The 11,373-nt window shown below is 56.2% G+C and overlaps 1 long non-coding RNA gene across 1 annotated transcript; it reads left to right on the top strand.

Annotated features, from left to right (window-relative positions):
- The first annotated feature begins 7,287 nt into the window (after window positions 1–7,287).
- Window positions 7,288–8,522, top strand: LOC122474502. Its single transcript, XR_006294920.1, has 2 exons — window positions 7,288–7,936; window positions 8,407–8,522. It is a non-coding gene; the product is annotated as an uncharacterized LOC122474502 (long non-coding RNA).
- Window positions 8,523–11,373: the final 2,851 nt, after the last annotated feature.

Raw genomic sequence — 11,373 nt, 5'->3', positions numbered from 1 at the left:
GATTTGCTATCAACTTAAAATTCATCACAACTACGCAAAAATTAAGATTCCGTCCCTCACCTGCACTCGCCACACGGCAAGCACCCAGTGACCGCGGGCGGCTGGTGGCCACCAGCGGCACAGCACGGACTGAACGGGTTTCCACCAGTGGATGGGGTTCTGCACACCCAGAAAACCTCAACGGTCCCGCCGTCAGCCCGCGGGCAGCCAGGACGTGGGTTTAAAATGCAGAGCCCCGGGTTTCACCCCTGGCCATCCTGTTCCGTGGAGCCCGGTTGCTAAAGCCCAGGATGTGTACGTCTGAGAAGCTGTGGGCTGAACCTGACGAGTGACAGATTGAGCTAACAGACACTCGGCACAGAAGGAGCAACTGAGGCCCGTGAGCTTGCCACACCCCACAGCGACGAAGGAGGCCCCGTTCACGGGGCTTTGGCTCCAAGGTCCCTCTCACGTATGTTCACGGACCGGGCAGGCCCGGTTGGCCCCAAAGGCTCCTTCCATTTTCCGTCTGTGCCTCCGAGGCCTCCACGTGCACTGGGCGAGAGAGACTCAGCCTGACTCCCTGGCCCCCAGACTCAAGTCGTGAGCCCCGTGGCACACAGCTTCATACAAGTAGTCATTTCCACGTTAAAACCAGTGGCTCGGAAACACAGTAACTGCCATGAAGCTCAGCATGAGCCCTGTCCGCTGAAAAATATCCTCAACCCTCCAGAATGTTTTAATGGAAATAACTTTCAAACAGAGGGAACTGGCAAGGCAGCCAAAACCCAGTTTCTTGAAAATGAATCATGTAGTTTGGCTTGAGCGAGGCCCCTGGTCTCTGCACAACTGGTGCTTCTTTCTGTCCATTCAGAGTCTGTCAAGTCGGCTCTGGATTCGTTTGAGTTCTGGAAAATTCATCAGCGTGACCCAGAGGAAGGCTCCGAACGTCCGCAGCTGGCCCTGCCCGCCCAGCGCGGCCCTGCCCTCCCTCCCGCAGCTGCTGTCCACGGCCAAGGAACCTTGCTCAGTTACTAGAGCTCGCGGTGGTCCGGGTCCACAGCCAGCCTCCTTCACACGACCTCATGCCCATTATGCTGTCAGATCGCTCCGGGCTCCCATTCAGCCATCACAGGGCTGTGGAACATCGGCCTGGGCTGGCTCCAGGGCCGGGCAGTGACACGGAGCGCGGGGCCTGCCTCTGAGGCGCTCAGTCTGCGGCTCACTGCACTGCACCCCAAGAGGCTCCATCTGAGAGGCTGGAAAAAAAGTGGTGAGTGTCCACAGAAGGCTGAGACAATTCTGGAAGGAGAAAGAGGGAAGGGGGGGAGGGCAGGAGGAAGAGAAGGAAGGAGGGAGGGAAGAGGGAAGAAGGGAATGAGGGAAGGGGAGGGGGGGGAGGGAAAGGGAGGGGGAGGGGGGAGGAGGGAGGAAGGGGGAGGAGAGCAGGGGGGAGGAAGGGAAGGGGCGGGAGGGGGGGCGGGGAGGAGGCTTTCCCAGGAAGAATCGCAGAATGAGTGACTGGAAAAGAAACCCTGAAGGACGAATGGGCGCTCTGACGGCAGAGCCGTCCAGGGCGCCGTGCGGGCCTCAGCGTTGGGAGGACGGAGGGGCCGTAGGAAACAATGGCGGGCGTGGGGCCATTAACCACAAACAGCCTTGTCTCCATGGTGTGATTTTTGTCCCCCATCTGGCATTAAAACGAACCAAAAGCCCGAGCCAGCTTTCCTCCTCAGCCTGCTCCTCAGGGTCCAGCACAGGGCCCGGCGCTCAGGAGCCGGAGAGGGACCTCAAAAGGCTCGGGTCCGCCGGGCCGAAGCAGACCAGCCGTGAGTGCAGCCCGCCAGCCTCCAGCCTGTGCGCCCCTGGCCCGGCGGGGCCCCCAGCGGGACCGGCCACCCACCCCACCCTCGATTTTCCTGCCCCGTCCAGAGGATGCAGGTCTGGCACGAAGACTCGCGCACAGACCGGAATCACGTTTCTTTACAGCAGGTTCTCAGCCTCGTGCTCTTGACATCTGGGGCCAGATGACGGCCCGTCGTGGGCCGTCCTGCGCATCGCGGCTGTTGAGCGTTATTCCTGGCTCCACCCACTAGATGCCAGGCTCCCCCGCTGGCGGCAAAACACGGCATAGCCAGACACTGTCACGTGTCCCCTGGGGGCCAAACTGCCTTCGGCTGAGAGCCACTGATGTCCCTGGATTGGGGACAAGTGCTCGGCTGGCCTTCCTGGCAGGTCACGTCCCTCCTCACGCCGTGCACACGGATGCGTGGTCACGTACCCAGGACTTCTTCCAGGGAGCATGACCGTTACCCCCGGTAGATGCTCACGGGCCCACGGTCCTTAAAAGTTCAGTCCCACGACCTAGAAGCATCAGGAACTTTTTCTGTTAAGGGTTGTGACACAGTAAATATTTTTGGCATCGCGGGCCGTGGGGTCTCTGGTGCAGCTACTCAGCTCTGTGGTTAGAGGGCGGGAACAGCCACAGACAATAATCAGCGATGCGTGTGGCTGTGTTCCACGGAAACTTTACACACAGACCTTGAAATGTGAATTTCGTGTCATTTTTATGTGTCATAAAACATCCAGACTCCTTCTTCTTCTTTTCACCAACCAGCTAAACACGGAAAACCACCCTCAGCCCGTGGGCCATACACAGGCAGCCGGTGGATTTGGCCCGCGGGCCACAGTTCGCTGACCCCAAGCACATCCTGTGGCAGCCCCGCCTGTGGGCTTGTCCAGTCACGGAGCCAGAGTGGCATGTCTGAGACGACTGTCCCAAAGCCCCGATCCTGCGACCGTGGCTTGTCCTTGGATCTTTTGCCCTGGTCGTGGGAGGGGGCCAGCCCCGTCAGCTACTGTCCCAGGGCGAACCTGAAGCTGGAGACAGAGTTCTCCTCCCGGGAGAGGGAGGGGGTGTCTGGGGGTGAGCCGAAAGGGATTGACATTGACAGGAAAAGGGCTGGAGTAATCAGTGGCCTGGGTTAATCCCACTGGGTGACAAAAGTCATCAAAAACGTGCAGGCGGCCGCTTATCAGAACCCGGGGGGCTCCTCGGCACATCTGGCTGAGGGGGCGGGGGGGGTGGTGCGGGGGGTGGAGGGTAACTTCAGCCTGGAGGCAAGGGCCCCCGCCAGGCCTGGTTCAACCGCTGTGCTGTCCTGCCCTAAAGCACCACGCTGATCCCGCGACACCCTCACTCCAAAAGGGTTCTCCCCTCTGGGGACAGGCCGCCCTATTTATAGCTCTGCCTGGGCCTTCTCAAGATGGCAATTTCACGCCCATCCATAAATCTCCCCTTCCAAACCGGTACTTGTAGGTCAGCAGAGAGGGTGCCGGGAGCCACAAGGACTACACTCCCCATGTCGGGCTGCCAAAGTGGGGACGCAATTAGGATTCCGGGCAGGCAGCGGCCCAGGGCTTCTTCCGAGGGCAGGACACGTCGACAGCAGGCGAGGGTGGAGCCCCAGAGGTCGTGCGGGCCAGCGGCCTCCGAGACGAGGCCCGGGCAGCCCGAGCCAAAAGCCAGGACATTCGGGGACCTGGGATGCCCCGGCCAAGCCCCACCGCGCGTGCGCCGCCGGGCAGGGCGCAGGTTCGGCCCCCAGCATGCCTCACAGATGTACGCAAGGCACACAGCTCACCCAAGAACGCGTCTGCTGATCACTCACGTGGTCCCGGTGGCTGCTCCAGATTCTGCACGGATAAGACACGCCACGAGGCCTCTTGCAAAGGACGCCCCGTCAGTAAAAAGAGCCGGGTGTGTTCCCAAAACATCATCAACCGGGACGCACGCCACACCGGAGAAGCCTGGGGGCGACGGGAACGCGGGTGAGGGGCTGGGACCGTCCCGGCAACCAGCGAGGGACCTTGGCACGCCAGTCAGCTGCTCTGGGCCGGCTTCCTCCAGGCCTTAAAAGGAGCGATCGGCCCGTAGGTGGTCTGGGGTCCCGACAGCAATGCCAGCCAACTGCCCCCACGCCAAAGCCCTTCTCAAGTCCGACCCTCCACATCAGAGAGGACTGTCCACAGGAAGCCGGTGGGCTCTGGTTCCAAAGCAATCTTGTTTTTTAATGCTGACTTATTTTGAGGCAGAGAGCACGAGCAGGGGAGGGGCAGACAGGGAGGGAGGGAGAGACTCTCAAGCAGGTTCCGAGCTGTCAGCACCGAGCCCCACGCGAGGCTCCGTCTCACAAAGCGAGATCGTGACCTGAGCGGAGATCGAGAGTCAGACGCGTAACCGACTGAGCCCCCCAGGCCCCCCTGGGCTTTGGCTTCAGGTGGCTGCGGGTTCAAATCCTGACTCCCACGTGTCACACAGGATCTGTCTCCTTCGTGAGCCTGTGAGTGAGGAAGACCCCAGTGCCCCACAGACGTGTGCCCCCTGGGTGGTGCCCGACCATCTCCGGAGCTGGCACGGGGCGCCCCTCCTGGGCCAAGCCTCCTCCTGGGCCCCTCTGTCCCCCGGAAAGGATCAGATTCAGTCCCGGTCTCCACGAAGCAGTGCTTCTCGTAATCTGGCACATGTCGGGGACCGTTCCTGACGAGGGGGGCGCCCCACGTGGACAGCCAGGCTCTCCAGAGGCCACGCTTCTCCGCCCCACACCAGAGGCGCATGCACGAGGCTGCCTGGCATGCCCCGGTGAACCGCATCCTGGGGAGGAGAGCCTACATGTTTCCGTGTCCTGTCTGGGCCCCGAGGACGCTGTCCCCGTGTCCCCGTGTGTCCGTCCGGCCTTTGTGCTTACAGGACGACCTCTCCCATCCTGACCCAGCTCGGTCTCCGAGGCCGCCGGCGGGCCCCTGAAGCTTACAGGGACTGCCACCCAGTCCAGGGGTTCCAAGGCTGCACGCCGCGCGGCCCCCACCCGCCAGGACGTCACGAGGGTCCGCCGTGGTGGAGGAGGCAAGAAGCACCAGTGGGCGCCTGGCGGGGTCTGGGAGATCCCCGGCCCCACCACTGACCGCAGGCCGATGGCGAGGTCCCACCAACACCTCCTCGGGTTGCAGGGCAAAGACCAGCACTGCCCAGGGTGGGGGGCACTAAACAGTGACCCACGGCAAGGCCGAACACCCCCCTCATCACTGCAGGGGCGCAGGTGGGGCCGGGCAGAAGGGCCGCCCGCACGCCGTGCGCCCCGCCAGGACCCCGACCTCCGCTGCCACACATCCTTCACGAGGTTCTTTCTGCCGCCCTTCTTTTGGAAGCTGGACCATCCTTCCAGGACCCAGAGCCGTCCCCAAAGCCTGTGTGCCCCTCTTCCCTCTGGAAAGGAGCCAAGGCCCGGCGGGTGTCTGGAGCTGCCCGCATCGGCCCACGCTGCCCTCTGAGCAAGGTGCACGGGGAGCCCGGTCCCTGCACGGGAGCCACGTGGCCTCCACGTCCACCCTGGTCCCCAGGCGGTCAGGCAGGCGAGGCACGTCCCAGAGTTCCGAGGAAGGGAAGTGAACGGGCCTCAGGACAAACAAATGTCGGTGAGCTTGAGGAAATGGAAAACATCGAATCCCTTCTCTGGCAGGGGAAGCCAGAGAAGGACCGAGCAGAGCCAAGGAGGGTTCCGGCCGGCCCGGCGGCCCCGAGCAGCTGGTCTAAGCATCAGGGGCGGGAGCCAGCGCACGTGCAGGCCCGCAGGACGCGCGTGAACGCCTGGTCCTCGGTTGGAAAGCGCAGTGCTGCAGGGGTGGAGGAGAGAGGGCTCGCGCAGGCGGCCCCGCAGCTCGGCCCCTCCCAGGCCCCCCGTGGGGCATCGCCTGTGGCCACAGGGGCAGGGGAAGGAGGGTCTGCTCCCTTCTGCGTCTCCTGAGCTGCAACGTCTGGGGCACAGGAGACGACCGGCGGGCCCCGGACGGGCGCTGGAACTCGGGAGGCAGTGAAGCCGGCGGAAGGAAGGGGCTGCAGGTTGATTCGGCAGCCGGGGCTCCTCCAAGGCCCGGGCTCTCTCCCCGTCTCCGTGCTCGGCCCCAGGCACCCCCTGGCAGCCCGCCTTACACACCGGTGTCTGGAGGCAAAAGAAGGCTAGACCTTTCTGGGCGCTGTTTTAAGAGCTGAGGCTCTTTCCCAGGATTCCCCTCTTGGCCCCCCCCCCCCGCCCCGGTTACAGGGAACAGGAGCAGAATCCCCGTGACTGGCTGGGGCGGGGACAGGGCCACGTACGGGATGACGGTCAGGCACCTCCCAAGACCTGCCTGCGTGGGGGCCAGCTCTCTGGGCCATGCCCACGTGGCCTTGTCACGCCTCACGTTTAAGCTGTGTGCCTCCTACCTGCCAGCTCGGGCTTCCCTGTCCAGGCAGAGGCGCGGGATGCCACGCATGTCTCCCAGGGCCAAGCGCGGGCAGCCTGGAGCTCTGCCTACAGGTGCTGATACCCTGCGGTGACCCTTGGACCCAGGGGAGCAGAGCCGGTGGACAGATCCTCCCCTCTCTCCCCTGGAGTGAGCAGGCGTGAGGCTCCCCAAAGCCCGCCCCTCCCGTCTGCTCCACGGGGCTGCAGCCCCAAATCGAGCTGGCTGGCACACGCGGGCACTTGCCTCTGGTCAGGACAGCCGCCTTCCCTGAGCACAGCAATGGTGCGAGCCCCCCCCCCCCCCCCGCAAGCCAGTCAACAAGAAAGAGACGCGCAGGAGTAACTAACGGTACCTGCCAACGACGTGTAGCCTAATTAGTGGGAAACCCGAGGAACGGGGAGAGATGGGGGGAGGGGGGCTTGTCTGAGTAACGCCGTCACAAAAACAAAAGCTCTGGGCCCAGACAGCTTTATGAGAGATCTCTCAAACACTCCGGTTCTTCGTGGAATTCTATCGTACGAGATCTATTTGTTCCCAGGCTGCGGCCACGGCTCCAAGCCACAGGGGAGCAAGGCATCGTCCTCCCGCTGAAATCAAACAAATGGGAAGTTGAACCAAGGGAAACTGAGGCACTGCTAACCTGAGTCTGGAGCAGAGTCCAAATCTGGAGGGCACGCGAAAGAACTCGTGGCTTTAATCTCTGCAGAACCCCGACTCACAACAAACGGCTTCACTTATGGGTCTAGGAGGGAAAATCTCCCCCAAAAAGCGTAGGAGATCAAACGGGCAGCATCGCTAGATGACTCATACACCGGGACCAGGTAGGGATGTCAGGAGATGGTTCCTAACTTTGTAAATGTAAAAAAAAGGTTTTCCAGGGGCGCCTGGGTGGCTCAGTCAGGTGAGCACCTGACTCCTGATTTTGGCTCAGGTCATGATCCCCGGGTCATAGGGTTGAGCCCTGCATCGGGCTTCTCACTGAGCATGGAGCCTGCTTAAGAGTCTCTCTCTCTCCCTCTCCCTCCTACCTCTCTCCCTGGCTCGGCCTCTCTCTCTCTCTCTCTCTCTCTCTCTCTCTCTCTCAAAACAAAATAAAATAAATACATAAATACAGGTTTTCATTACACATTGGATCGATGAGAAATTACACTTGTTAAGAAATTAGCACCTATAACAAAAAAGTACAGCAAAGACCTGCACCCCAACCCCCAGGGGAAGATACAGGACGTCGCCCCGTGTGCCCTCCCCAGGCCCCTCCCCTGTCCCTCGGAGGGAACTCGCTCCCGAGTCTTATCCCACGGCCCTGCGCAGCTTTACGTCACGTTCTTACATGCCGACACGCTCTTGAAATTGACGAGTGGCATCTTGCCGTGTAGTTCCCTTCCTCCCGCACTTCTGACCACGATTCACCTGTTTCTTTCATTCCTGCGATTCACCTATTTCGTCGCAGGCAGCTTCGGGCCGTTCACCCTCACTCTCGTAGGACGCTCTTTCACGTGAACGTAATACGGTTTCTGTGCCCATGGCGCCGTGGACGGACGTCTGGACGATCTCTCACAATGCACCTCTGTAAACGGTTCTTCCGTGAGGGCTCAGGGCGTGCGTCCTGAAGCCCCGTCCTCTGGGGGATTTTCTGGGTCACCGGGCACGTGCCCACTCCACGTGACATCGTGTGCTTGCTCGTGCGCCACGGCAGGTGAACCAGCTTATGCGCCAAGGAGCAATCGTAAGAATGCTTGCTGTTTGACATCCTTGCCAAGCTTGACATTTTCGTAACTTTTGATTTTTACCTACGCGGTGGGTGTGAAAGCACACACCTTTGGCGGGGAGGACTGTGTTTGCATTCCTCCCTTGCCGACCAATGTCTATTGACCGTTCGAGCTTCTTGTTTAGGAAAGTGCCTGTGTCGAGTCTTTTGAACCTTTTTCTGTACATGCTGCCCTTTTATTGATTCAGAGCGACTCTTTTTCAATTCCGGGCACTAATACTGTTTTTGGTTAGAGGGGTCACAAATCATTCCTCAGGTGGAGGCTCTGTCTTCCGTCTGCGTCCTGTCTAGTGGACGGAACTTATGGATTCATTGCAGGCGGTGACAGTCAGCTTTCCCTCTGCTGTACTGGCTGCTGCCATATGGTCTCTGAGGCCCTTCCCCATCCTGAAGTGACCCGTTTCGTGTCCTCTATGATCTTCTAAGACTTGTCCGATTTTGCCTTTCCGTTAAGAGCTGAAATAAACCCGTAATTAATTTTTCTGAACAGGGTGAGGTGGTTTTGTCTGGTTTGCGCCCTTTATTTACTTCGGTCTGGGTGACCGACCACCCTTGAATAACTCACTTAAAAGTCTCTTCTCTCCTCTCGATCCGCAGTGCCGCGTTCTCCGCAAATCAAGCCTCCAAATCCTGACAAGTCTGTTTGTGACAACTCCATTCGGTTCCATTGGTCATTTTGTTTCTTTTTGCAACGTTATAAGACTCAATTCCTTTAGTTGTATAATAATTCTTGACGTTGGAGAGTCACATCCTCCCAAAATGTTGTTCTTCCTCAGGAGCATTTTTCTTACTTATAATCCGTTGATCTTGTATATAAATATTCAAGTATGAAGCTTTCCAAACCACACACACACACACACACATGCATGTACACGCACATACGAGCACACACATGCCTGGCAGCCTTTTGGAACTCCACTGCTAATAGATAAATTCGGGAAGAGCTAACATGATCCTCTGTCATTCCCAAACATCGTCTCTGTCCATTGATTTCGATTTTCTCCAGTCTCTTAATATAATTTATCATTTTCTCTGCAAAAGCATTGCATACGCTTTATTGGATTCATTTCTGAGTATTTCATATTTCAAGTGTTATTAATAGTTAAGTTTTAACCTTTTTTTAAGTATAATTAAATGGGGTAAAATGCAGTAATCTTTAATGTACATCTCAATGAATTTTTCATGATTGCACCCATAAGACCTCTATCCAGGTCAAATACCCAACATTTCCATCGCTCCAGAAGGCTCCCCATGCCTTTCCAACTAACACACGTGTCCAGAGGTCACTGTTGTCATCAGCTCGAAGATTAGTCTTCCTTTTTCTTGAATTTCAAATAAATGGAATCATACGGTACGTGTGCTGTTTTTTTTTTAATGTTTATTCTTTTTTTGAGAGAGAGAGAGAGAACGCAAGCAGGGGAGGGGCAGGGAGAGAGGGAGGCACAAATTCCGAAGCAGGCTCCAGGCTCCGAGCCGTCAGCACAGAGCCCGACGCGGGGCTCGGACTCACGAGCCGTGAGATCATGGCCTGAGCGGAAGTCGGACGCTCAACCTACTGAGCCCCCCGGGCGCCCCAGTATGTGCTTTTTTGTGTCTGACTTCTTTTGCTCAGGATAACGTTCTGAGATCCGTCCACGTTGCTGCAGGTATCTGTAGTTTGTTTTAATTCCCGGAAGGGTATTCCATTTATGCATACACATTTGCTCATATATTCCCCTTTCATGGATATTTGGGATACATGACGAAAGCGTCTATAAACTCTATGCCATATTTTTTTGGACCATTTACCTAGGGGTGGTGGCTGGCTCTTTGTTGGTGTAGATCAGAACCAGAATGGTAGGTGTGTATTTGTATCTCCTCACGGCATCTATTTGCACCTCCCTGGTGACTCGTGATGTAGAACATCTTTCCTTGGGCTTATTGGCTACGCAGCAACTTCTGTCATAAAGTTTTATTAATTAGTCCATTTTTTTAAACTTGGGCTGTTTATCTTTTTATTAACAAGTGGTTAACAAGTTTTATTAATGAGTGGTATGTCCTTTATGTATTCTGATCAAAATTCTTCGTAGATATATAGGTCCTTGTATATAGCTACACATATATGGCAAATATTTTCCCCTTATCTCTCAACTGGTCTTTTACTTTCTTAGCAGTATTTTTTGAACAGTGGAGATTTTTAATTTTTCTTAAATCCGACATGTTAATTGTTAGTTTTACAGTTAGTGGCTTTCGTATCTTGTTTAGGTAACGTTTGCTTGCCCATAGGTTGGGAAGGAGTTCTCTGATATTGCCTTTGAGAGACTGCAGAGTTTTGGTTTTCCCAGTTAGGTTTAAAAGTCCACCTCAAATTGATTTTTGTTCATGCGGTGCAGTGGGGGGTCCAGGTTGTTTTTTCCTGCAGAAATAGCCAGTTGCTTCAACACCATCTGTTGAAAAGAATTTCATTTTCTGAAATAAATTCAGTTGGTCATTTGTAAGTCTCTCTTTCTAGATCTTCTGTTTAAAAAAAATTTTTTTAACGTTTATTCATTTTTGAGAGACAGAGAGAGACAGAGCATGAGGAGGGAAGGGACAGAGAGAGAGGGAGACACAGGATTGGAAGCAGGCTCCAGGCTCTGAGCTGTCTGCACAGAGCCCGACACGGGGCTCGAACCCACAAACTGCGAGATCATGACCTGAGCCGAAGTCGGACGCTCAACCGACTGAGCCACCCAGGTGCCCCCTGATCTGTTTTATTCCGTCAATCTGTCTTTTGTTTCACCAAAACTCCACTGCCCTAAGAACTGTTAATTTCATAATGAGTCTTGAATTTGGGGAGTGTAAATTCTCTTGTTCTCCTCCAAAACAGTTTTCACAATTTACTCTAGGTCCTTTGTGTTTCTGTCTAGGTTTTATTTTATTTTTTAAGAGATTTTATTTTTAAGTAATCTCTACACCCAATGTGGGGCTTGAACTTATAACCTCGCGACCAAGAGTCACAAACCCTCCTGACTGAGCCAGCCAGGCGCCCCTCCATTTAAATTTTAGAATTGACTCAAAAGTCTCCATAAAAATCCCTTTGTCGGTCCTTTTCCCTCCTGTATCGACTTTTGAGTTAAATGGATACTTTAGAAATTGCAACACGGATTCTCAGTTTATCACAGTCTCTTAGGCACATCATAATCATAAATGGAATCTTAAAAGCAGCCAGTGGGGTGGGGCGGGAGGGAGGAGCAGGGGTGAGGGGAGGAAGGAGCAGTGGGGGGGGGGAGGGAGGAGCAGTGGGGGGGATGAGGGAGGAGCGCCCCATGTTCCAAAGAGCAGCAGTGGGTGTGATGGCTGACTTTAGCTCAGAACTATGG

Source organism: Prionailurus bengalensis, chromosome D4, assembly GCF_016509475.1.
Source record: "Prionailurus bengalensis isolate Pbe53 chromosome D4, Fcat_Pben_1.1_paternal_pri, whole genome shotgun sequence".
In the NCBI taxonomy this organism is placed as follows: Eukaryota; Metazoa; Chordata; class Mammalia; order Carnivora; family Felidae; genus Prionailurus; species Prionailurus bengalensis.
This window is presented reverse-complemented; position numbering and strand designations above follow the sequence as displayed.